Genomic DNA, 26,183 nt, shown 5'->3' with positions numbered 1-26,183 from the left:
CCATGACCCTGAGATCAAGAGCTGCATGCTCCCCAAACTGAGCCCACGAGGTGACCCTTCACCCATATCTTTGTAAAGTGAGAAATAGAAAAACAGATCTAGAGAACTATATGTTCAACCCAACTGCCCTTCACTCACTTTTCTTCCTCATTCCTATAAACATTTAAATTTTTTTTTTTAATTTTTTTTTTCAACGTTTTTATTTATTTTTGGGACAGAGAGAGACAGAGCATGAATGGGGGAGGGGCAGAGAGAGAGGGAGACACAGAATCGGAAACAGGCTCCAGGCTCCGAGCCATCAGCCCAGAGCCTGACGCGGGGCTCGAACTCACGGACCGCGAGATCGTGACCTGGCTGAAGTCGGACGCTTAACCGACTGCGCCACCCAGGCGCCCCAAACATTTAAATTTTTGAGTTCCAGTGGTCAATAACTTATATGTGAGTGAATGCTGAATTACACTGTCTATATACTTTGTAAGATATGAAGAAATGTATCGTGTAATAGTAATGGTGCTTTACTGTGTTCAAAGGATTTGCATATATGCTACCCCATCTGTGCACTTACCGCATAGCCCAATACTGAAATTAAGTGCTGCCCCCCCTCATGCTCACCAGTTAGCTCAATCCTGTCTCTGCTTATATTTATTCACCAGTTTTCTCTTTTCCTCCTCACTTGACAATACTTTCCACCACTCTTTCACTGATGTTTACTCTTCCCTTTTCTTTGCTTTCTGTAACCTGTTTAGTTTCCCTACATGGCAAGGTAACTTGACAGTAGCAAATGATGATTTTGATTATTTTTGTATGACCTTATATCCCATAAGTGTAGTTCACCAAAGCAGGACACATAAAAGGAATCAGTCTTTTTCAACCCAAGAAAGGATGGAAGCAAATACCTTTTAAGTATTAATAGACATGGCTTAAAAGACTTACTAGTTAAAAAAAAATAATTAAGACACACTAATACAGCAGAAACAGCTAAACACAAAAGCAAACAAGCTAACCCTTAACTAAAAAATACTGGGAGCAATTGATAGTCTCAGATATGTTCAAAAAGTAGTCTTTTTAAGGGTATATTTTTCAAAAGAGGGTATTTATTAAGAATTGAGATGATCTCCTTAATCCAAATTAGAAACATTTTTTATTATCCCAAATTGTTATGTTTCTTATTTATGTTTATTTTTAGTACCATTATTATCATTCTTAATTTTATATTTTGTATTTTCATATACAAATTTTTTTGTGATTACAGGTGAAAACATTTTCCTTTATGAATATAACTCAGTTTTATGCAAGTATGTCAACTGGGAAATATGATCATAATGAACTAACTCCACAAAGTGAGAATCACCTGTATTAAACATACTGGTTTTTAAAAATTCCTATAAATTATGCCATTTGCATAATATCCTTCATATCAGTGAAAAGTCCTGAGTAATACGTATTTTCTGAAAAGAGCCTTTGTGCTTATTATAGTAGTCTTACTGAAATACTTCTGTCCTTATGTACATCTCTTGAAATTTTAAACTAACTGTTCTTAATTTTATTTCAGAGCAAACATCATTTTATTAAAGACTTACCTAAACAGCTTCACCATTAAATCTTTATTAGAACAATTATATATGTCAATTGTTGAGACAGACACCATTTAAAAGAAAATCACAAATAATTTCCCATGTCACCTAGAAACTGATATTGGTATGTATGATTGGATCTTCTTCATATTGGAAGTTTTCAATTTTTTTTTTCACTAAGGAAAGCTCTTCTAAATAACAAAAGTAAAATTGTTTCTAGTAATCATAGTATTTATTTTTCAAAAATTTTGTCGTCTTTCCCTTTTTAGTTTTCCTGCCAAATTGTAAGATAAAAGACATATTCAATTCATAAAATTGGATAATTAATTTGGCAAATTAACTTAAGTCTGTGTCGATACTAAAAGCATGAAACGTTTTTATTATTATTATTGACTCTTAACAGAACACAGGCATGGAGAAGTAGAATTTCTTTTCTTAATGCTTAATAACCATGAGGCTATACCTAGGTGAAATCATTTATATTCACTTCTTACTTAAAATTCTGCAATTTGGTACAGTCAAGAATTTGGTAAATACCATTTTAAATTACTTTGCTCTGCAAAAGTTTTTGAAACGCCACCACTGAAGCATTTGACATATCCTTTCAAAAAAGCCACAGATGTTACTTTTTAAAAATAAAAACAATATTGAAGAAGAACCTTTTCTTCTACTTTATCTTGAAAAAGATCTGTTGAAAAAGATCTGTTGAAAAAGATCTCTAAAGGGTCTCATAAAGTGTAGATTCACTTAACTTTAGTTAATGTTAATTTTAGGATGTTTGAAAAATTGTTTTAGAAAAGCAACACGAGCTAAAAGCTTAGAATTTGGATCAGACCACCAGAGCAGACCCTAGCTCCACCATGTTCAGGCTTCTATAATTTGAGCAAGTTATGGAAGCTCATCTTTAACTCTTTCTTTCCTTGTTTATAAAATGGGAATCATAGTTACACGTATTTTATAGTGTTGCTGTGAGGGCTGGATGAATTAATACAGGTAGTACTTAGCACGTAGTAAGTCAGCCCTCAAATATTTGCTATTATTTTGGTACCATTAATAGCATAAAACACTGACAACTTTCAAAATGCTGCCGCATAGATGCCTAAAACTGTACAACCTGATGTGAAACAATTTTGAAAATTCTTACATATTCTCACATATTGGGTTGTATTCTAGCAAAAGATTTTAGAGCTACAATTTGAAATATATAGCTTTATATTGACTATAGCTTTATAATGAGAATATTTTATCACATATATGCCAGTGTTGTTGCTGGTGGTTTTTTTTTTTTTTTTTTAAGTCTATTTATTTATTTTGAGACAGAAAGAGCGAGCGTGGGGGAGAGGCAGAGAAAGGAGGAGAGAGAATTCCAAACAGGCTCTTCACTGCCAGTGCAGAGCCTGGGACTCTGTCTCACAAACCAAAGCGTGAGATCATGACCTGAGCAGAAATCAAGAAGTGAATGCTTAACCAGCGGAGCCACCCAGGCACCCAGTTGCTGGTAGTTTTGATTGTTTTATTTTAAGTTCACAACTTAAAGAATCCATTCACTTTTATGTTCATAGCTTATGATTTTCACTCTTTTTTATTCAAAAGTGCTTAGTTTTTTCCATAAATCCATAACATTAGAAGAGTATCTGGTTAAGCTTATTATACTCTGAAATAGCTAAACACAATTAAAGACACTTGTCGATTAGCACCCTAATTTTTACTTATTAGTTTATAATCCTTCATATTCCAAAAAGAATTTAAGGAGATTTACAATTAAATAGAAATAAAAGTGGTAAGAGTAACTAAGAATTATAAAGCAAAGAGAAAGTAAAGACTGAAAAATAAAAAGCAGGAAAATCAGTACAGGCAAAGCATGCCTATATGCATGCTAGCTTCAAATTTGGCTTAGTCTAACAGCCACACAAAGATTAGCTGTTAACAAGAGTCCTACTGCCCAGCAAATGCATGACCTGATGTTGAGACCTGAGAGAACCCTGACTAAATGGTGATACTGGTCAGTTACTTGTCATCCCATCTCATCTCTACTTCTGGCCCATCCCTCAGCCCTGTCTTCTCCACTACTGAAGCTGATACAATCCAGTTTTGCCTCTGCTACAAAGATGTCTTTCTTTCTTCCCTCTGTTGTGCCATTAACAAAACCTCCACAAAGGCTAGTTCAACTTTTTTCCTAAGCTAAGTTACTTAAGGTATCCTGCGCATACTTACCGTGGTTTGTTCTGGCAGATGCTTTTTTTTTTTTTAATAGAATGTTTCTCCATTTATTGAGGTCTTCTTTAATTTCTCTCTGAGATATTTGCAGTTTTCAGTGTACAGGTCTTGCACATAGTTTGTTAAACTTATCCCTTAGTATTTCGTATCTCTTGACTCTCCTATCAATAATATTTTTTACATTTTCAATTTCAGTTGCTTATTGCCAGTTTATATAAGTAAAGTTATAATGCTTTTGTAATGTATTTAACAGAATAAAAGTCACCCTTTTAAACAGTATAGTTCAGTGGTTTTAGTATGTTCACAAGGTTGTGAAATCATCACCCTTTATAACTTTATAACATCTTTGGCACCCCAAAAAGAAACCCCATAGCCATTAGTAGTCACTCCTCATTACCCTTCCTCCAGCCCCTGACAACCACTAATCTATTTCTATCTCTATGGATTTAGCTATAGAATTAATTTTATGCACTGACCTGATATCATGAGACCTTGCTAAACTCATTCTTTCTAGAGCTTTTTTATGAATTCCTCCAGGTTTTCTACATATATGTTCATATTGTCTAAGAAACTGAATATACAAATAGACAATACTCAAACCAAAAACGACAATAGAACTTTGACCCACAACCTCTGCAGCAATCAACCCAGAGTGATCAGAACTAGATCGCCGACTGCCAGCTTCCCTGTGTTTTGATTCTGCTTCTAACTCAAGACCAACTAGAAAAAGACAAATGCACTTCCCAAACCACCATATAAGACTCTCACTTCTAGTTAACCCACATCTAGCTTCTCCATGCCAGCAGCTTCCAATCAGTGCTTACTTGAAGCCTTCCCTTCTTTTCATTATAAAGCTTTCTTACCCCTGCCTGACTTTGAGTCTGTCAAATGCAAGTGTTATTGACTAACTGTTATAGCAAACTCTGAATAGTCATTCTGGAATGTTCTTAAGAGGAAGGAAGCCATCGAAATCTCTGGGAGGACTTTGGGGAGTGGAGAAAAAGACCCAGGTGGTTTTGGTAGTGTTCTCCTTTTCCAATGCCAACCTCTGGAAAACATTGGCTTAAAGCAACTGATAGAATCTAACTAAATTTAATGAATTAACCATTCCTAGTAAGGAAAATGATAAAGGAGGAAAGAGACAATGGCCCCAATGCGTATAACTAAGATATAGTACTAGTTCACAGGTGGATTCTAACTTGGGGAATAGTTTACAATTATTATTTTTTTGAGAGAGAGAGAGAGAGAAAGCGAGAGAACATGCGCACACAAGAAGGGGAGAAGGGTAGAGGGAGGGAGGAAGGGAGAAAAAGAGAGAGTCTTAAGCAGGCTTCACACTCAGCACGGACCCCAATGCAGGACTCGATCCCATGACCTTAGAATCATGACCTGAGCCGAAATCAAGAGTCGAGCGCTGAACTGACTGAGCCACCCAGGATCCCTAGTACAATTTATTTTTTTAAAGTATATCCGTTTTTACTGTAGAGCACAGAATGAATTTTGGTATTATTGGTGTGAAGAGAAATTAATATATTAATTTATTATCTATTAATATGTTACATTCATAAAATAATAAACCTGACTTGTCTGGTTCTTTGGGGATATGTCTTCTTGGAGTTGCCATTTTGTTTTTACTGGATTTTGTTCAAGAGGAAGTTGTGAAGCAGGGTAGACGGGATTAACATTAATCAAGTACCATCTCTATGTGACAGATATCATGAAGACATTTTAATGGTCTTTTATTTCAGGGCTGGCATTCAGCTGGCAAGCACGGGCAAGGCTTGCTGGTAGTTTATGACCAGCATCTGTTCTGATCTATTAGTGCCCAAGCTCAACCATTTACACATTGCTAAATATTTTAGTGTTACCCTTACTTTATTTAATCTTCAAAATAAACCTCCAGAGAGATAGGAACACTGGAAGCTGGAGGCAGAGATACTATTCAGGGACCCTTGACCCTGACTTTTCCAGCTCTTCCCCACCTTGCCCAGAGGAGTTTTTCTTGTCCGTGCTAGTTTGGTTCTAGAACATGGGAGAACCAGTGTCTGTAAGAATTTTCTTACGTGGAAGTGCCTAGAGTATAAATGCTTCTAGGATAGTAAGTTTGAGTTTTAAAAGTTGTGTTTTTCAACCCTGGCAGTAGTGTCTCTGGCAGCTGTGTGGCCCATAGGGAACCAGAGGAAGAGGAAAGCCAAGCCAAGGTATGCTGTGTCTGCATGCACCTGCTTCTGATACAAATGGCCACCTGGATCCAGGTGGAATCCACTTTGGTATTCTTGGCTGAATATTGGGAAATGGCAGGTGTGCGTGTGATACCTTCCTGCCCATCTATAACCAACCTGAAATGCTACAAATTCTGTGAGAAATGAGGCAACTCTGACAAAGGGAGGTTAATTTGTAAAATAAGTATTAGAGGTGTCTTTGAGACTCTAAAGCCTACATATCTTCTTTCAACTTTCTTTTAGCTGAAAAACATTTTTTGTCTAGAAACAATCTTGCATAGCAACCCGATCTGTTAATAAGAAACAATTATGTATGCTCTGATTAAAGCAACATGAAGGCCAAGAGTTCACTCAGCTACACCCTGTCTACTTTGAGCAGTGCCCGAAGTACCTTCATGAAACTTAACATCACGCTCTTAACAGTCGAGTTGGAAAAACACTGACTTCCAAAATGCTGCTGCCCTCAGACCCACTCTTGTTCACCTTGGTAAATAATTTATTCAACAAACATACTGTGTAGCTATTGAGTGCCAGACTCCAGGAATACAAAGATAAATAAGTACCGTCTGCCATCAAGAAGCTCATAGTCTGAAGGAGGAGAAAAATACAGGAAAACCAAATTAAAAAACAAACAAAAACAACCACTGATATCGAGCCCTTCTGTGTCAATTCTCACAACTTTAAGATATAGGAATGTTTAGCTCTTTAACAGATGAGAAAACTAAAGTCAGAGAAGTTAAGAGATGTATTGTCATGAATCCTCTGAGTGACAAAATAAGGATTATCATCCTGGTCCCAGGGCTGCCAAAAAACCCAGGCTCTCTCCTCTGTGGGATGCAGCCTGTAATTTGTTGTAAATCTTTGACAAAGTAAGCACATTTCACCACAGATTTAAATTTAAAATGCAAATCTCTTGAACAAGAAGGAGGGAAAAAAGCCCACAGAAACCAACAGATTAAATCATTAAAATCATTATCCTAATACCCCTTTACACAACCACTGTCATTACACACCTGTTAGCTCCTTCCCTCTCACAACAACTCTGTGAGGTAGGAAAGGCAGATATTGCTTGGCTTTCACTGAGGGGAAATGGAAGGTAACCTCGTGGGGTGAAATGTACTGGCCTAAGGGAAAATCACCTTATCTTTCAATCACCATCTCTAAGTAGCTGTGAGACTGTGGGCAAGTCAGCTAACCGTGTTAGGTGACGTTTTGCTCTTCAGCAAAGTAGAGAGTCCAGATCTCCCATCTTTCAGGTAAGGGCCCTTCAGTTCTGATATCTGCAAGATAGTATATGGCCTGGTCAAGAATATACACTACCTTCTGTTCCAAAGTCTTCTATGATTTCATGCTGCTTGTTAATATTAAGCTGAGGGAAACTTCCTGGTTTCCTAGGCATAGAATTTGGTCATGTAACAATTTTAATTTCTAATCTAATTTATTTTTAATTGTAATTAGACCAAGCTAATTAAAAAAAATAGGTGAATAGTCCTTACTGGTTATAAGCTGTGAACCTACATGAAAATTCAAGAACCTGTGGGTGGGAACACACTGGAGAATAATCTAGATGAATATAAAAGAAGAGACACAGAGAAGTGATAGCACTTTGTGACCGCACTACAGACTTCCTATACAGAAGGATGTTTTTCTAGTGAAGACCACAAAATTATCAGGGCAGCAACTTATCTTAGCACTAGGGATTTCAGTCTCAAAGTATCTGCAGAAACTTTCATTCCTCAGAAAGCAAAACACTGACAGTTTCTTGACCGACCTTGCCGATAATTTCATTTCCCAGAAGGCAGAGTAAGCAGTAAGGGGAACTCCTACTCTGGACCCAATTCTGACAGAAACCAGTAGGTAAGATGGAAATGATGGGAACCTTGGGGAAAAGTGGCCATGTGCTCTCAGAGTTTGATTTAAGCAGTGTTCTGCCTATGCAAACACAAATGATTCTAATGAGCAAGAGAATGGGGAGGAAACCAGAGAAACCAGTGTGCAGCACAGGGACCAACTGACAGGCTCTGAATTTAAAACAGTATGTGCAGAAAAAGGTAAAAGGGGGGCACATAATCAAGCACAAATATATGAAGATAGCATAGACCTATAAAAATAACATCAGCAAGACTAAAGCACAAAAAGAGCTGGGGCTTGTGAAAGATGCTAAAGGGAACAAAAACGATTTCCTTAGCATGAAATAAGGAAGAAGATCAATACAGGAATAGGCTCATTTTTTTTTTTAAGTTCAAGACATAAAATTTATTCATGAAAAAGAAAGGAAAGTATTTTTACTTCTTTATGTTTCTTCCCTGTTGGTTCATTCATATCTCTGTTCATATGCCATCTCTTCAGGATCTTGACCACTCTTTATAAAATAATTCTCTCTAACATACTCTGATTCCTAAACTTTTCATTCTTCTAATCACTGACTGCCATTACTTCACATACTTATGTGTTTTTCTTCTCCTGAACTACAGTGTAAGCGCTATGAGTGCAAGGACTTTGATTTGTTCAGTATAGTATCTTGAGTACCTTGTATGTACCAAGTACTACTCAATATGTATTTGTGGAATGGATGAGGTCAAGGCCATTAGACACTGGCCAAAAATTGAAAGACAACGTAGCTAGATTGTTTCTAATGTAAATAACATTCATTGAGGACAGAGTAGGTATCATACACTAATATTTATTTGCATTTTTCATTTAATCATCCTAGCTATAAAACATGCATTATTATCAGACTGAATAATTTGTCCCAGATCATACAATTAGAGAAATGTATAGCTATGATTTGAGCCAAGATCGCTAAATTCATGGTTTGAACACTTCACCCATGTGCCATACTTGGAGAATCTGACCGGTCTAGGTGCCAGTATGTCCCTGGACCTCTATGAGTTATTACTAGAGACCTTCTCAGTAAGATTATGGAGTGTTTAGCTGGTTACCTTTGAGAAATAGAGTGAAAGGGATAAGAGAAAAACACTTTATGTTAAAAAAAATGGCAGTCTGCAAACTTCGAATCCATGAAAATAATGTTGCTGGGGAGAGAATAGCCTAGATTATATTTATAAAAGACAATTACAAATCACAATCACAAAAGACAATTTTGTGAGCATTTTTTAAAAGTTGCTATTAGGAGAAAGTATAAATTCAACAAGAATAAGCTATGCAGCCCAATCTTATTTATTTTTTTTTTCTATAAAGTTGATAAACCAGTATATGAGGGCAATAGAAATAGACATCTGGATTCTAGCAAGTCATTTAATAAACTTTTCTTTATATCTTTGTGGACCAGATAGAGAAATACAGATTTAGGAATAGTACTATTATGTGTTTTCATAACTGACTGAATGATTGCACCCAGTGGTAATTTTAAGGCATCCGTGTCAGCACCCAATGGTAATCTTAAGGCATCCGGAGAAAGGTTTTTCAAGGGATATACCACCAGTCTTGACTTTGGCTTTGTCTGATGTAAACATATTTATCAATGACTGACATAAAGATGAAGAAGGCATACCTGTCAAAAATTGGTCACATGAAACAGGGAAAGTGAGTTGTAGATCCATTAGATTATAAGGACAGGATCTAAAAGTTCTTAACAACTAAAAAATGGGCAGAATCTAACCATATATAATTCGGTTGGAATAATTGGGAGGTTCTGCCTTGGGACAAAACACCAACTGCCTGAATTCAATTTGAGAGATATGAGATTTACTAACAGTATTAAGAGGAAAAAAAGAAGAGCTTTACCTGGCAAGAATCAATGGTATATATTATGGTTACAGAAGAAGTATAAGGAGGAGGAGGTGGGGGGAAAGGAGGAGGAGAGGAGGAAGAAGAAGGAGAAGAAGAAATAATTTATATTGCATTAATAAATTTAGGATGGGGGAGCCTGGGTGGCGCAGTCGGTTAAGTGTCCGACTTCAGCCAGGTCACGATCTCGCGGTCCGTGAGTTCGAGCCCCGCGTCGGGCTCTGGGCTGATGGCTCGGAGCCTGGAGCCTGTTTCCGATTCTGTGTCTCCCTCTCTCTCTGCCCCTCCCCCATTCATGCTCTGTCTCTCTCTGTCCCAAAAATAAATAAATGTTGAAAAAAAAATAAAAAAAAATAAATTTAGGATGTTCACAGAATAGGGAAGGACATGATCTGATTCTAACTCAGATTCTTCAGATTACCACGATCAAATCTGAGAGCAACATTTTAAAGAAGATACAAATAGAAAAATTATAAACCTTCTAGGATTGAGTAGCCTGTATGGCAAGGGGACTTAAAAACATTTCATATGAAGAAAGGTTAAAAGAATCAAGAAACTTTTAGCCTGAACATTATTATATTTGATAGCTTTACAGAATAGTATAGACACAAACATAATAATTTTAATCATCATTCAGCATGTACTTTTTGGTAGACACTGTGCTAAACATTCCATGTTAATTAATGCTAGTCACAACCTCAAGAAGTAGATTCTAGTTATGGATTCAAAAATTGGGACTAAGAGAGATTAAGTAACATGTTGGAGGTAATAAAAGCTAGCAAGATAATGCTTGACTTTGAACCCAGATCTGTCTTTCTCCAGTGCCTGCCTATTTATCCTCAATGGCAGATTCTCCCCACTAGATGGAAACTCAATTAGAGTGTGTGTGTGTGTTTACATATGTGAGGATAAAATTATGTAAAATGACAGAGAAAATCACTTACAGTAAAAAGGCTGCAAATAGAATATCAATATTTTAAATGTGGGTGTCTTGGGTACCAAGAATATGTCTGGTTCCTCCTTTTATCTACTTCTTTTAGTTTTCCACATTTTCTTTACTAAGCCTATTTTAATTTCACAAAAATCTCACTACTATTTTCTGAATTAAAAACAGTATTATGTGGTAGTGGGATTAGCTTTATTCTGAATGTCCAAAGGCTACTGAATTAAGATGCTGCAAGGTATTATGAGGTATAATTCAGTTTAAAAACAGAACCACTTGGAGTCAGACTTTTTCAGAGATGTAATATCTTGATAGACAAAGAGTGATCTTTTTGTTTCTGGAGATGCTAACCCAAGTCTAGAAACATTTCAATGCGATTGTTCTGTGTAGGTAAGATTATAATCTGACGTCCCTACCATTTTAGAATATGAGCCAGGAAAAAGTAAGCCAAGGACTAGGTGGTTGCTAATATGTCACTTCATACTGAGGCTTTTCAGTCAGCTTAGGAGGCCTGATTTCTATAGGTTCCTTTAATAAAATATTTGTGTAATGAATACATGAATATGTACATTTAGAACAGGAAAAGTAGACCATGGATAATATTTAGTTTTTGTGCCAGCCTTTTTACAAAGTATGTACAGATAACAAAGACCGTATGAAAGAGGGTATGCTCATTTATTTACTCAAGTTTTAAAGTCCTCCTGGCTGTTGATATCTGAGTACGGAATAAGTGGTCCCTCCAGGAAGTGTCATTTGGACTCAGACACTCTCCCTCTCTGCCTCCATTCCAGGCCCCTGTAAGCATCACACTTTTTTTTTTTTTTAAACCAGGCTTCTATTAACTAAACTGAAAGTTCCGCAGAATCAGGAGTCAATGTCTGTTTTGATATTTCTATATGATATAACACTTAATATAATGGGCACAAAACAAATATTTATTGAATTAATAGTTTGACAGGTATATTCAGCAAGTTTTTCTTCTGTTACCTAAATATAGTTGGAAAGAGTGCTTTTGATTTCAAGTGTAGACTAGTGCAGAGATTACCCCTAAGAATTGTCATTATTTGTTATCTTTCTTATTAGAGTCGATGTTTCCTATCTATGGGTAGATACAAAGACCCACTGATTTACCCTTGAAGCTATTTTTTTTAATTTAAAGTAAGAAAAGCAGTATGGTTCCTCTTCTCAGGGTATAAAGTTGTCAATTTTTGCCAAATAATAAGTATGTAAATTGCATTTATAATATGGAGGATGACATTAGAATTTGAGATCTTACTTCCTCCTCTTCCTCCTCTTGGAATTTTTTTAAAAGTAATCTCTACCACCAACGTGGGGCTTGAATTCATGACCCTGATATCAACAGTCACATGCTCCACCAACTGAGCCAGCCAGGCACCTCTAGAGTTTTGGATTTCAACACAAGAATTTGGGGATGGGGGGCACAATTCATCCCTTGACACATAACTGGAAAAGAAATTGAAATGGGCCAACTGGGTCCTTAATATAGCATGAAATGCACAATAATTGTTACATTCTTCCCTTAAATTTCAGTCCCTTCCTCTTGAGGGGATGTAAACTCTCAAAAAGAAAACTGGAAAATAACATTACACCCAGGAAGGGTTTCTTGATGGAATTCCTTTAGGTACCAGAAATTTTAATTTTCAAAATATAGGGATCCTAAACCTTGTCATAAGGAATAACTTTACGTAATCCTAACTTTGACCCTCAAGATTAAATCAGAGGGAAGAAGTACATTCTGGTCAAAGCAGGGCTTCAAAAGAACTTACCTCAGACTCTTCCCCATTCTCTAACCTTGTGGTAGAAAAGGCATTAAAAGTATTATTCATCCATTGCCTTCTATTACTATCAGCATGCAGTGAAACCATCTCAGGATTTCATTTTCTTTATATAAGTGTAGTTATCAGGACCGTTTTGGTTGCAAGTTATGGAAATAATTCAAATAAGCTTCAGCAAAGCAATTTACTGGTTCATAGATCCCTAAAGTTTAATAACTGGAATTAAGGCTCAAAATCAGCCTTCCTTAGGGTCCATAAACCCATCAATTCTCCCTTTGCCTACAAGTTGGCTTTGGATTTCCAGTTTAAAAAATTACAAGGACAGACTATGTATGATTGGCTCTCATTTTTGGCGGAGTGTGCACCATAAGACCAATCAGGAGTTCAAGGTCAAGGAAGACTACAACTCCTTTCTAGAACTTTTCAAAAGACAAATGTAAAGATATTTGAAAGTGCTTGAGATTTTTGGGTGAAAATAACATGCTACATAAGTAAAGTATATTCTAATAACTTAGAATATACTTATCATTTTTGAGTATTTAGCTAAATGGAATCTGTCTACAAAAAGAAGTTTGAAAACTAGTTTTGTATAATAGCTATCAATGTATGTTTTGGTATTTTTAGTATAATACAATATTTACAATCTTACTGGTTTGTTTAAGCTGAACAGAAAAATACCGATTCTTATTTCTACTCTTTTTTGTTTCCTGAAGTTCTTATAGCTTGGTAAATAAATGTGATCAAATTCCATTTCAGTATAACCAGGTTTAGCTTGCAAGTTAAACTGACTATATCATTAATTTATTACATTAGAGAAAGGAAAGTTTATGTGTTATTCATGAAAAAATTAAATGTTCAAAAAAGAAAATATTTTTGAATTTAGTTTTATGTGCAACAATGAATGAGATAAAAAAGACAAAAAAGAATGAATGTGGTAATTCCAATATTTTATGTCTTTGTGGGTCTGATTCTGCTTTTTACCTTTTTTTCCCCTAATTTTTGATTATTCGACTCTCACCACCACCCCCTTTTTAAATAGTGTGTTTGTGATTTCTAACTTATACCTATGGAATTCTGTCTGTTAAAATTCTTGGAGTGATGAAATAAAGATGGGCTCTCTAGAGTGGATTTTTGTTTTTTAATTCTACTGAGCCCAAAAGGCACAGCTAGGGACCAGTTTAAATCCTTATCTTGGAATCTTTACACCACTGAGATTACGTGAATTTTTGCTGGAATAAAAATAAGGCTGTTTTATGATTATGAATTTTTAGAGGAGAATTTTTTTCTCCTTAGTTATACATTTAAGACTTAAAGTTTTTCTTGCAGTTTCCTCTATGAGATGATTGCTTTGTAGACCAGGTTAATGATAAGGATATATGCATTTTGGATCCCAGCACAAGCCTTGGGCTGTGTCACTTTTTCTAGTACCAGCAAGAACATGAAAAATAAAATTCTTGTTCACCCCATTCAGTAAACGTCCTTAAGGTAAGAGATACTTCAGTGCTTAGCAACCTTAGAAAAATCATGTTGTCCTCTAAATTAATGTAGAAAAAAACATGCTAAAATTTCATATCCATTAAAGATTTTTTAAAAATCAAATCAAACTAAAAACAAAAAAAGGAAAATTTCTTAACTTGACAGAGGATATCTACAAATACTTATAACTTAATGGTGAAACTTTCATAGAATTTAGTTTTAAAAACAGGAAAAAAAGTTGTCTACTATCATCATGTCTGTGCAATACTAGGTTAGACTGGTCTATTGGTGGAGAACACGAAAATGAAATGGTGTAAAAACTGGAAAGGAAGAAATAAAGCTGAAATTACTCACAGAAAAAGCACTGTGTTTATAGGAAATACAAGAGAAAATACAGATAAAGTACGAAAATTAATAAGGAAGTTGAGAAGGTTTGCTGGATAAAATAAAAATACAAAAGTTATTTGTGTTTCCGTGTACCAGAAACAAACATTAGGAACTATCACTTTAAAAAAGAAATCATTAAAAACATATAATTAAAAATTTTAATAAAATGGTAGAGATATATCAACAAGTTTATGAAATAAAACTTTTTTGAAAAATATTACATATAAAAAATATACATATAACATTTATATAATATTGTATAAAATCTAAGATTTATATAGAAGAAAGAATGGTCTTAGGAGCCAAAATACTCTGGATAAAGATCACATAGAGGAACTTACCAGGTTTTTAAGTTAGCAGTGAAATATTGGTGAAGGGATAAACAAATTGAAAGAAAAAAACAGAGAGCTAAAAATTAGATCATAAAATATATGGAAACTTGATTCATGAAAAGCTAGCTTTGAAGATCATTTGGGAAAGTATAAACCATTCAGTATATGGTGTAAAGACTATAATTTCTATTTTAAAAATTTATTTCTAACTCACACCGTACACAAAAATTTCAAATGGATTAAAGGCTTAAATGTGAAAAACAAAATGTAAAAAACACTGAGATCAAGGGAAAGATTTCTTATGTAGGAAATGTAAGATATAAGCAAAAATCGAAACTTTGTTAAGTTTAACTGCATTAAGATTCAGAATTCTGTCGTAAAAGGGCACCTTAATAAAGTGAAAAGATGGAGAGCACCCCAAACACTGTCAGTTTGATGCTGCCCTATTTGAACCCACATTTGGTCAAAGACACGCTTTAAAAAAAAATAAAGAAGTAAAAAGGCAATCCACTAGCTAGAAAAAGACATTTATTACACAAATAAAGAACAATGGATTAATAAAGATATTGCCTAGAATTTTTAAATTTGTTTTTAAAAGATTTTACTTTATTTATTTGTTTGTTTATTTTTAATGTTTATTTACCTTTGAGAGAGAGAGTGTGTGCAAGTGGGGGAGGAGCAGAAAGAGAGGGAGACACAGAATCGGAAGCAGGCTTCAGGCTCCAAGCTGTCAGCACAGAGACCCGACGCAGGTCTCGAACTCACAGACTGAGAACATGACTTGGGCCAAAGTAGGACACTCAATGGACTGAGCCGCACAGGCGCCCCTAGATTTTATTCTATTTTTAAAGTTTATTTATTTGTGTATTTATTTATTGATTTATTTTTGAGATGGAAGGGGCAGGGGGCAGAGAGGGAGGAAGAGAGAGAATCCCAAGCAGGCTCTGTGCTTGCAGCACAAAGACCATCAAGGGACTCCATCCCATGAACTGTGAGCTCATGACCTGAGCTGAAATCCAGAGTTGGACACTTAACGGACTCAGCCACCCGGGTGTCCTTAGAAGATTTTATTTTTAAGTAACCCCTACACCCAACATGGGGCTTGAACTTACAACCCTGAGATCAAGAGTCCTGTGTGCCACTGACTAAGCCAGCCAGGTGTCCCTACAATTCAATTTTTAAAAAATTGGTTAAAGAGAATCAATACCTCATAGAACAGAAAACCCTACTTGTTAATTAAGTGAGAAAAGATGCACAATATCATGAATAATCAAAGAATTGAAATTTGAAACTCTGAGGAGTTTTTATCTCCTATTCAGAAAAGTGATAAAAATTTTAAGGGACCTGACAACAAATAATAAGTGCTAACAAGGTTGTAGAACTATTGGAACATTTATCTTTACATAGTTGACAGGAATGTAAAATTGATACATTGTGCAAGTTAGGAATTTTCTAATAAATTTGAAACTTCATACTCTGTGACTCAGCAATTTCATTTTCAAGTATATATTCTAGAGCAATTTCACAACCTCACATTATTGGCATTTTAGTCCAGATAATTCTTTGTTGTGGCGACTGCTTTGTGCCTTAAAGGGTTTTTAGAGCATCCCTGGCTTTTATCTATGAGAAACCAGTAGAATCCCCCAAGTTAGGACAACCAAAAATGTTTCCACACATTGCCAAACACTACCTGGGGGCAAAATCACTCCTGGTTAAGGACTGCTTGCCCTAGAGAAATTTTAGTACATATATTTATGCATGTTAAAGAATGTTATAGCAGCACCATGTAAACAGTAAAAAACAAAACCAAAAAATTGGAAGTAACCCAAATACCAATCAATGTTAAAGACAAATAAATTATGGCACACAATGGAATACTATACAACAGGGTAAGCTAATGAATTATAGTTACGTGCAACAAAAGTTTGAAACTGAAGAACTTAATGTTGAATGGAAAAGTCACAGACAAATACATACATTTTCACTTACATATTATTGCAAACATATCAACAAAATAATAATATGTTTAGGGTGCAAATACATGCAATAAAATTATAAGGAAAATAAGGGATAGGGAAAATTTAGGATACTGTTTAGTTCTGAGGAAGACGATTAAGGAATTATAGAAGGGCACAAAGAGAACTTGGAAGGTCACAGGGGACACAGGCATTCATGATTTATTTCTTATATGTGTATTGGACATTTTATTTTTTAGCTGCTAAATATTTAATTTTTTAAAAAGGAAGCAAGTATTATAACCTTATAAACTGTGAAAAGCAATTCAATAACACACCAGAAATGTCTTTTTATTTATTTAATAATTTTGATTTGTATGTTTGAACTGAAATGGTAAAAACTCATTTCATAAGCCAATTTAGGTTATTGCTAATAAGTTCTATGGTTAAAACAAAATGTATTAACCATCCATCAAGAAAGACATCCTGTCTTCAAAGACAATGGCTATTAACAGATAACATATTCAACCAACTGCTCTAAAAGCAGAGTTTTATTATTATTATTTTTAAACAGAATAATCTAGTGTCAGTAATCGGTGCATGGAGTGAATTTCCTCTTATAAAAAGCCCATCAACTGTTTTTTTGCTAATTAAGATGAATATTATTCCTGTGAAATGAACCAAAAAGTTATATGAAACCGGAAATCCCAAAAGGGATCTATAATCTACAAGAATAATTGCTTGCAATTTTAATTGAAGGAAAAAGAGAGAACTGTTTTTAATCTTTCCTTTTCTCAAAATATTAAACTAATCAACCTGTTGGCCAATTAACAATTCTTTACTATTACTACATCTGACCTAAAAATTGACATTTGATATATTTGAAACCGTTGTGGAATTTTAAAAGATAAATTGCACATGACTATTGGCTATACTTAACTCCAATATGGAACTTTTGTCATTCATGAAATAAAGTAACAAATTTTTATTAATGCTCTCAGAAATAAAACATATTTTATTATTCATTGAAGACTAGATGCTGTGACTATTCACAGAAATATGAATTCAATCTTTGTTCATTAAGTACAGCCAGAATTGGGAATGAGAGGAAAGATCTATTTTGCTGAAGAGCAGATTAATTACACTGAGAAATTTGCTTTATTTAAATAGTTGGCATTTGTCTCTTATCTATTAGAAAAACTTGTTAATTCTGAAGATTTATTCTGTTTTAAAGTTAGTTTGAATAGATACATGTGAAACAAAATATGTATTTACTTTTCAATTTAGTTCACATAGTAATTCAGAAATTTAGCAGCTTGCTTAAATTTGCAGTTACAAATCAGAAAGAAATAGTTGGAATGAGCAGATGTTTTAGTTATCCAGTAACTTGTTACACTGACCTGATCTTGGTTATGGGTGGGAGGTCAATTTTGTTTATCTTTTTTCTAAAATGTCATGATGTCAGTTGTACTAAAGATAGAGTAGAAGCAAAAAGAGAATTAAGAATTAAAATTTTGATTCCCCAATAAATCAGATTAGCGTCTTTGCAGCATAAACCTATTAGAAATATATACATCCATATACAAATAGATATGAATTTGGCCTCCCAGTCTTTAGAAAAGACTGATGCTAGATTTTTCCCTCACACATTATTTACAGTGGAATTTAAAGCAAAGTGAGAAATTTCATGTTAAATTTTTAGGTACATTTAAAAAATAGCTATATGAAAAGAATATTATCAACATGCACAATATATAGTCTCTCATTTATACAATATAATTTGGATGAAACTTTCAATACAAGTGAATTTTGCAAACGAATGAAAATTACCCTTTTAATCATTAAAACCCTTTTAATCATTAAAACCTTTTCATTCTAATGACTCCAAATCTCACAATATTATCTTATGCTCTGTATAGTAAGTTTAAGGATACATCATTTTATTGTAAAATTCTAGTGCTAGAAAGGAATGCAGATTTAATAAAAAATCTTCCAGTATAACTCTCTGATTTAAGAGATCAGAAATTTTAAACCCAAAGTATACGATACAGCTTCTCAAAATCAATCGTATAGTTAGTCTTTGGTCCCTCAATTTTTTCTTACAACTGATGAAAAGGTGGGAACAGCCTCTGACTTTTCAATTCATTCCTCTTGCCCCTCTCGGTTTTTATAATATCCTTCCTGGTTTGTGAGCTAGACAATCAGAGAACAAATTCTGTTTTAGATTTATGTAAACTGAGAGCAAGTGGGATGCAAGTGAGAATTTGGGAAGTATTAATGTGAACATGAGTAAGATGCTGGCTAGAGCACTTTTTTTTCTTCCCTAAATTTCCTCTAAAATTATGGCTTATGTCCAGATAAAGTTGTTGGATATTTGAGATATAACTGCAGCTCATACATTTATGCTGTATTTTCTTTTTTTTTTTTTAATTTTTTTTTTTCTCAACGTGTTTATTTATTTTTGGGACAGAGAGAGACAGAGCATGAACGGGGGAGGGGCAGAGAGAGAAGGAGACACAGAATCGGAAACAGGCTCCAGGCTCCGAGCCATCAGCCCAGAGCCTGACGCGGGGCTCGAACTCACGGACCGCGAGATCGTGACCTGGCTGAAGTCGGACGCCCAACCGACTGCGCCACCCAGGCGCCCCTATGCTGTATTTTCATATAATAAATTACTCCTGAGAAGAAAATTTTAATCTTGAAAATATTCTATTAGTTCTATTTATTATGTTTATTATTAATAAATGATTTTAAAATATTATTTAGATTTAAAAAAACCCTTGTGCTAACATATTCTTGTAGTTACCTAGTTGTCTATTATACTTTATTACTCTCAATCTTGGATCTTAAAATAATTCTGTACATTAAACTTGTAAAGGTGATTATTGGTTGTAGGTGAGTAAATTACACAGATTTTACATCACAGTTTTCTGTTATTATTGAGGAGTTTGATTTACTGTCTTAAAAGTGTGAGCTTATTTTAAAAGTTTTACCTTCATGTTTTAGCCTGTTTCTAGCTAGACCTTTTCTTCTTTTTTAAAAATGATTTAATTAATTTGTTAATTAATCAATTTATTTATAGAAGATTTTATTCTTAAGTAATCTGTATACCCTTTGTGGGGTTTGAACTTGCAACCCTGAGATCCAGAGTCACATGCTCTACTGACTGAGCCAGCCAGGCATCCCTGTATTGGCTTTTCTTCTTAAAAATTTCATAAAATATCAAATTCTTATGAACTATACACCAATGTGAAACTGCAGATCTTTTCATTTTAATTTTAAAATGTTTATTTTTTCACACACATATACCTGAATTCTAGGAGTATTTTTGTATGGGAGTAAAATTAATAAAAATGATAGCTTTGGGGCGCCTGGGTGGCGCAGTCGGTTAAGCGTCCGACTTCAGCCAGGTCACGATCTCGCGGTCTGTGAGTTCGAGCCCCGCGTCGGGCTCTGGGCTGATGGCTCGGAGCCTGGAGCCTGTTTCAGATTCTGTGTCTCCCTCTCTCTCTGCCCCTCCCCCGTTCATGCTCTGTCTCTCTCTGTCCCAAAAATAAATAAACGTTGAAAAAAAAAAAATGATAGCTTTAACCTCATTTTAAATTCTTCATTATCTTTTTTTTTTTAATCCAATTAAACTTCAATTTATATTTTGGTTCCTTCTGGGCTTAGCTGCAGTTTTTCGTTTGTTTGTTTTGTTTTTGCCTTTGCTCTTTTAAAATTGTGTAAGATCACTTTGATTATGCAATTGGCACAAGACCTATTTCCTCTGTTACATATATTCACATTTCATTAATAATAAATATACTGTTTTAAATAGCCTAATATTCAAATAATGGTGTTGTTCTGATTATAAAAATATACATATTTATTATAGGAAATTCAGGAATTGGAGATGTAAGGAAGACTATTAAACTACCCATTTTCCACTGTTTTGTGCACCTTTTTTTGAGGTTTTTTTTCCTAAGTCTACCATATGCTCTCAATTCTCTTTCCTCTTGATACACAAGCACACGTGTACACAATGTACAATGTATGTATTTTGTGCCCTGCATTTCCACTATTATTAATAGCAATTTTGATGATGAGTTTATTTCAAAGTGATTTTTTTCTACAGTGAGAAATTCCTTCCTTTTATAGGGAATATCCAAGACTACTGGGAAAAAAACATCATAGGAAGCAGTAATAACTTGCTGAGAAATATCATTTTACATTGACCTTTCCCATTCAATAAAATTAATTTTTATTGTTATTTGAATTGTAAAGAGGTTATGATTAAGACTAAAACTAAACATTACCTTTTGACATCATAAAAACATAAAGGCAAGAAAACTATGTGTTTAAACAAAATCATACAGTAGCTAGCTCGCTTAGGAGAAGTTATGATATATGCTCTTAGAAAACAAACATTTTTAAATTCACAGATGCTGCAAAGCCCTGGTCAAACACAAATTACAATCAGTTTTTATGTAACAGTAAAAATTCCAAAGGACTCTTACTCACCAACTCTCAATATGTATCACAGATATGCTTTTTCTTTATGCTCATAGAATATAAACCACATTTATTTCTATATCTGTGTATACTTTAAAATAAATTATCCCAGAAAACAAAATGTTGACTACACTGTGTTCAAATGCAATACAACAACAACAACAACAACAACAAAAACAACAAAACCCAGAAATCTTATACTCTGAAGAGCCTGTACATGGTGAGAATTTTGGAATGCTTATAGAATTTGAATGCAGTATCCATTTATTTCAAGAATATAACTGCCTTATAATTATCAGATCATTCAATACTTTTAGCAAATGCCACTCCATTTTTATTATAACAATTCACTCTTTCTTGTTTGAGTACTATCATATGTAGAAAGAGCTCTTTACTTACCATTCTGGGAAAGATGAAATTTATCATTATGCCATAAATACCCTGGAAAGCAAAGAAAATATTAATATTTATTATACCTCCATCCACGGGGGTTCTAACCGCCAAATGTAATGCATCAGCAGCAAAATAAAAATGAAGTAAATCTATTGCAGAAAATACAAATCAGTGTTCTAAGAATTCTTGAACATGTATTACATGATTTTGAACAGAGCTACTTTAGAATTAAGCAATTGTTGTGATAAGGAGTTTCAAAGTCAGAAATAGAACATTATATTTTCCCCAAACAAATATATTAGGATTAAGAGAATGTTGTCAATGAACTACTCTCCTTCTCCCCTTTAGCTCAGTTGAAACTTTCGTTTCTATAGATGCGACAGCTATACCCAAAACTCTTTAAGGGAAAATTGAGGGTCATTCTACTTTCTTGAGGTCAACATTAGTGACCATTTTTTTTTATACATTCTTTTTTTTTTCAATATATGAAGTTTATTGTCAAACTGGTTTCCATACGACACCCAGTGCTCATCCCAAAAGGTGCCCTCCTCAATACCCATCACCCACCCTCCCCTCCTTCCCACCCCCCATCAACCCTCAGTTTGTTCTCAGTTTTTAAGAGTCTCTTATGCTTTGGCTCTCTCCCAATCTAACCTCTTTTTTTTTTCTTCCCCTCCCCCATGGGTTCCTGTTAAGTTTCTCAGGATCCACATAAGAGTGAACACATATGGTATCTGTCTTTCTCTGTATGGCTTATTTCACTTAGCATCACACTCTCCAGTTCCATCCACGTTGCTACAAAAGGCCATATTTCATTTTTTCTCATTGCCACGTAGTACTCCATTGTGTATATAAACCACAATTTCTTTATCCATTCATCAGTTGATGGACATTTAGGCTCTTTCCATAATTTGGCTATTGTTGAGAGTGCTGCTATGAACATTGGGGTACAAGTGCCCCTATGCATCAGTACTCCTGTGTCCCTTGGATAAATTCCTAGCAGTGCTATTGCTGGGTCATCGGGTAGGTCTATTTTTAATTTTCTGAGGAACCTCCACACTGCTTTCCAGAGCGGCTGCACCAATTTGCATTCCTACCAACAGTGCAAGAGGGTTCCCGTTTCTCCACATCCTCTCCAGCATCTGTAGTCTCCTGATTTGTTCATTCTGGCCACTCTGACTGGCATGAGGTGATATCTGAGTGTGGTTTTGATTTGTATTTCCCTGATGAGGAGTGATGTTGAGCATCTTTTCATGTGCCTGTTGGCCATCTGGATGAGTGACCATTTTTTTTTTAATCCAAATTTATATATAAGTTATTTTCCTGTTTGGAATCTTGAACTGGAAATCTGATGTAGGAGGTGAGAAACAAAATTAGAAGTCTAAGCTCCAACTTTTCCACACTAAATAAATGATAACAAAGCACTATTTATTTTCTTACTGTTTTCTGTTCATTAAAAACAAGGTTTTGATTGCACCCATGATAAGAATTAGAACAAAATTATATTTGAAAAAGGAATTTTTTCTTGAATTTCTTGTGTTCTTTAGAAGTTTGTAATTAAAACTTACTCTCACATTTAATAATTAGTACAAAATTACCTTTCTTAGTGTCAATAGTTCTAAAATAAAGAAACATGTCAGTATGTAAGAAAATATGCTTTTCTCATATCCTGATAGTGTTATTATGTATTGGTCATTTTCTGTTCCTTTATTTACTTATTTTTTAAATATCATAATTTAGAGAAAAACACACTGAGTCATCTCCCTCTACCTCCCCTACCAAAACTAGATGTCTAAGGAAATTTTAATAGAAAACATACTCAGAAAATGGTTTTTACTTGAGTTTTTGGATAATGACATTTCAGACCCTTCAAAGTTTTGTTTTTGTTTTTAAGTTTATTTACTTATTTTGAGAGAGAGAATGCACGCAAGCAGGGAAGCGGCAGAGACAGAGTGTGAGAGAGAATCCCAAGGAGGCTCTGTCTGCACAGAGCCCAAAGCAGGGCTCAATCTCACCAACTGGAGATCATGACCTGAGCTGAAATCAAGAGTTGATGCTTTAACCCAATGAGCCACCCAGGGGCCCCAAGGCTATTTTTGAATGAAATAATTTTGAATAATGATTGTCATGTGTTAATGTAATTTGAATCATTATTTCCAGTAAAGAAAATGTTTCTATAAATAAAAACTAGCTAAAAATTCAAATTTTATACACACACGCGCACACACACACACACACACACACACACACACACACACAAACACATATATATGTATGTATATTTAAGTAAGCTCTATGCCCAACGTGGGACTTGAACTCACGACCCTGGGATCAGAAGTCACATCCTCTACCTACTGAGGCAGCCAGGTGCCCTTGAAATGACAGATATTGATGTTCACAAAATTTACTGACTTTTTTTCTGGAGAATAAAATTAAGATTAGAAGTGTGTCCTACTTAGATTTTGACATAGAGGATATCTTAGTTTTTAAACATTTTTACTTTTAAAGAAACATTTGGGTAGTTTCTGTAGAAATTCTGTAATGATTCAGGAATTCTGCCAATGAGTATAGGAATAGTTTTAAGGAAACTTAAAATAGTTCCTCTTAAGGAAACTATTTATATACTTAATTGTACATATTGACAATTTATTTCAAAATTTTGTATTTATTGATTTTTAATGAAATATTTTAATGGAAAAGACTTTTAACATAGAAATATTTTATTGTATGTGGTGCTTATTCCCAAAGAATTATTAATACTATTTTTGATATTATAACTCATATTTATAATTTTAAACTGCTCAAAAAAAAAAAGCAAAATAATTTTAAGCACCAGCTCCTGAAGAGGGCAGCACGTTCTAGATATTATTGAATTCCAAGCTCAAATATGACAGCTTTGGCTTCAGAATACTTTTTTCTAAGAACTTGAGGGAAAAAAAATTGGATATTTTTTATAGATGTCTGCTCCCATGATACAATAAACTAGCAGAAATTCTAGGCAGCTGCAGACCAAGGTCAAAACTGTATTTGATTATTAAAAGAGAACATTCAAATTAGACACCTAAAGCAATGTATTTAGAAAGGGAACAACAAAATACTAGTAAGGAGACTTTCCATAAGGAATGTGTTTTATCTTAATACTGTAGATAACTTTTCCTATTGGCAGTGCATTGACTGTCAAAACTACTAAAGGGGTTAGATTTAATTATCTCACTTCTTGCACATTTCATCTCAATTGCTATGGCAACATTCAGTTGCCTCAGCAGCAATGCACACTTTAATCAGATATTTCCTCCTTATTTCTCTATGAGCCAAAACTGTATAGTCAAATTTACAACCAAGTCCTGATGAATCTGATAACACTTCCTACAATTTAATGGGCAACTTGCCTCCACCCACACATATAAATATTTTCAGAGAGGCTTGTAACTATTGGACAAGTGTAAGACTTGATAAGAATATACATTTGGACTTTCCTACTTCACTTTTTTTTCTCTTTCTGCCACCATTCCTTTATAGCAAATTAGTTTTTTTTGTTTTTTTTTTTATTTTTTTTTTTCAACGTTTATTTATTTTTGGGACAGAGAGAGACAGAGCATGAACAGGGGAGGGGCAGAGAGAGAGGGAGACAAAGAATCGGAAACAGGCTCCAGGCTCCGAGCCATCAGCCCAGAGCCCGACGCGGGGCTCGAACTCACGGACCGCGAGATCGTGACCTGGCTGAAGTCGGACGCTTAACCGACTGCGCCACCCAGGCGCCCCATATAGCAAATTAGTTTTTTGTGTGTTTTTGTGTTTTTTTTGCCAATTTGAAACTCACTCCAGCAAGCCTCTACCATGGGTCATCTAACCTCAATTAAATAGCCAATGAATAAGGGAAACGACCTCTCACATTCTTCTTCCTTAAGAAGTCTATTGAATTATTTGCATTTTATCTGAATATACTCAGAATTGGCACATCAAAGAGCTTCTTTCTATTTCCTGAAAGCAGGTAGGAGAAGGAAGAAAAATAACTGAAGACAAAGTAACACATGATATAAGAGGAAACCTGTAGAGTCTCAGACTTAAGTGGAGAGCCAAGCATGAAGAAAATTTAGCCAAGCTTCAGTAATAGCAATTTTAATGAGAAGAAAAAGCATGATGCATTAAATCACTGATGTCACTTGGGTGAATATTAACTATCTACATTGTTGGACAAATCATCATTTTATTTTGCAAAAGACTAGAGAAACTTTTGTGGGCATATAGGGAATATTCAAACTGTCTTCAATTCTGACTTAAAGGGTTAGCTTATTATAATTTCATAAATGCTTAGAATTTTTCAAATAGTAACTATTTTAATTTGATACTTTTATAATAATTTTTTAAACTGTAATTAAGAAGCAAAGTGATCTTAGGTCTTCTTGACAATTTTAGTGCCTGCTAAAATTTGTATTTAGATAGCAAACATTTTATCCTGAAGTTGTGATAGTTCTCTGGTGAGAAATTTTACACCAGTAGCTAACAGTAATATTTCAGCATGATGTTTCAATCACCACTTAGTAGTGTCTGGTAACATTTTCATTAATGGAGGCAACCAAAAAGATGCTTTCTATAGCTGGGTTTACCAGTCTGACATTTTCATGGCAATTTCTAGATGGTATC

The 26,183-nt window shown here is 34.6% G+C and overlaps 1 protein-coding gene across 2 annotated transcripts in view; it reads right to left on the bottom strand.

Annotated features, from left to right (window-relative positions):
• Nucleotides 1-26,183, bottom strand: part of ADGRL2 (adhesion G protein-coupled receptor L2) — a 631,707-nt gene that overhangs the window by 202,964 nt on the left and 402,560 nt on the right. For both annotated transcript variants that reach the window (XM_086717375.1, XM_086717376.1), the window contains one exon: nt 21,546-21,587. The gene's annotated coding sequence lies outside the window, so the exon portion shown is untranslated. The remainder of the gene's footprint in view (nt 1-21,545; nt 21,588-26,183) is intronic.

Source organism: Puma concolor, chromosome C1 (assembly GCF_028749965.1).
Source record: "Puma concolor isolate L17-30 chromosome C1, mPumCon1.1.hap2, whole genome shotgun sequence".
Lineage (NCBI taxonomy): Eukaryota > Metazoa > Chordata > Mammalia > Carnivora > Felidae > Puma > Puma concolor.
This window is presented reverse-complemented; position numbering and strand designations above follow the sequence as displayed.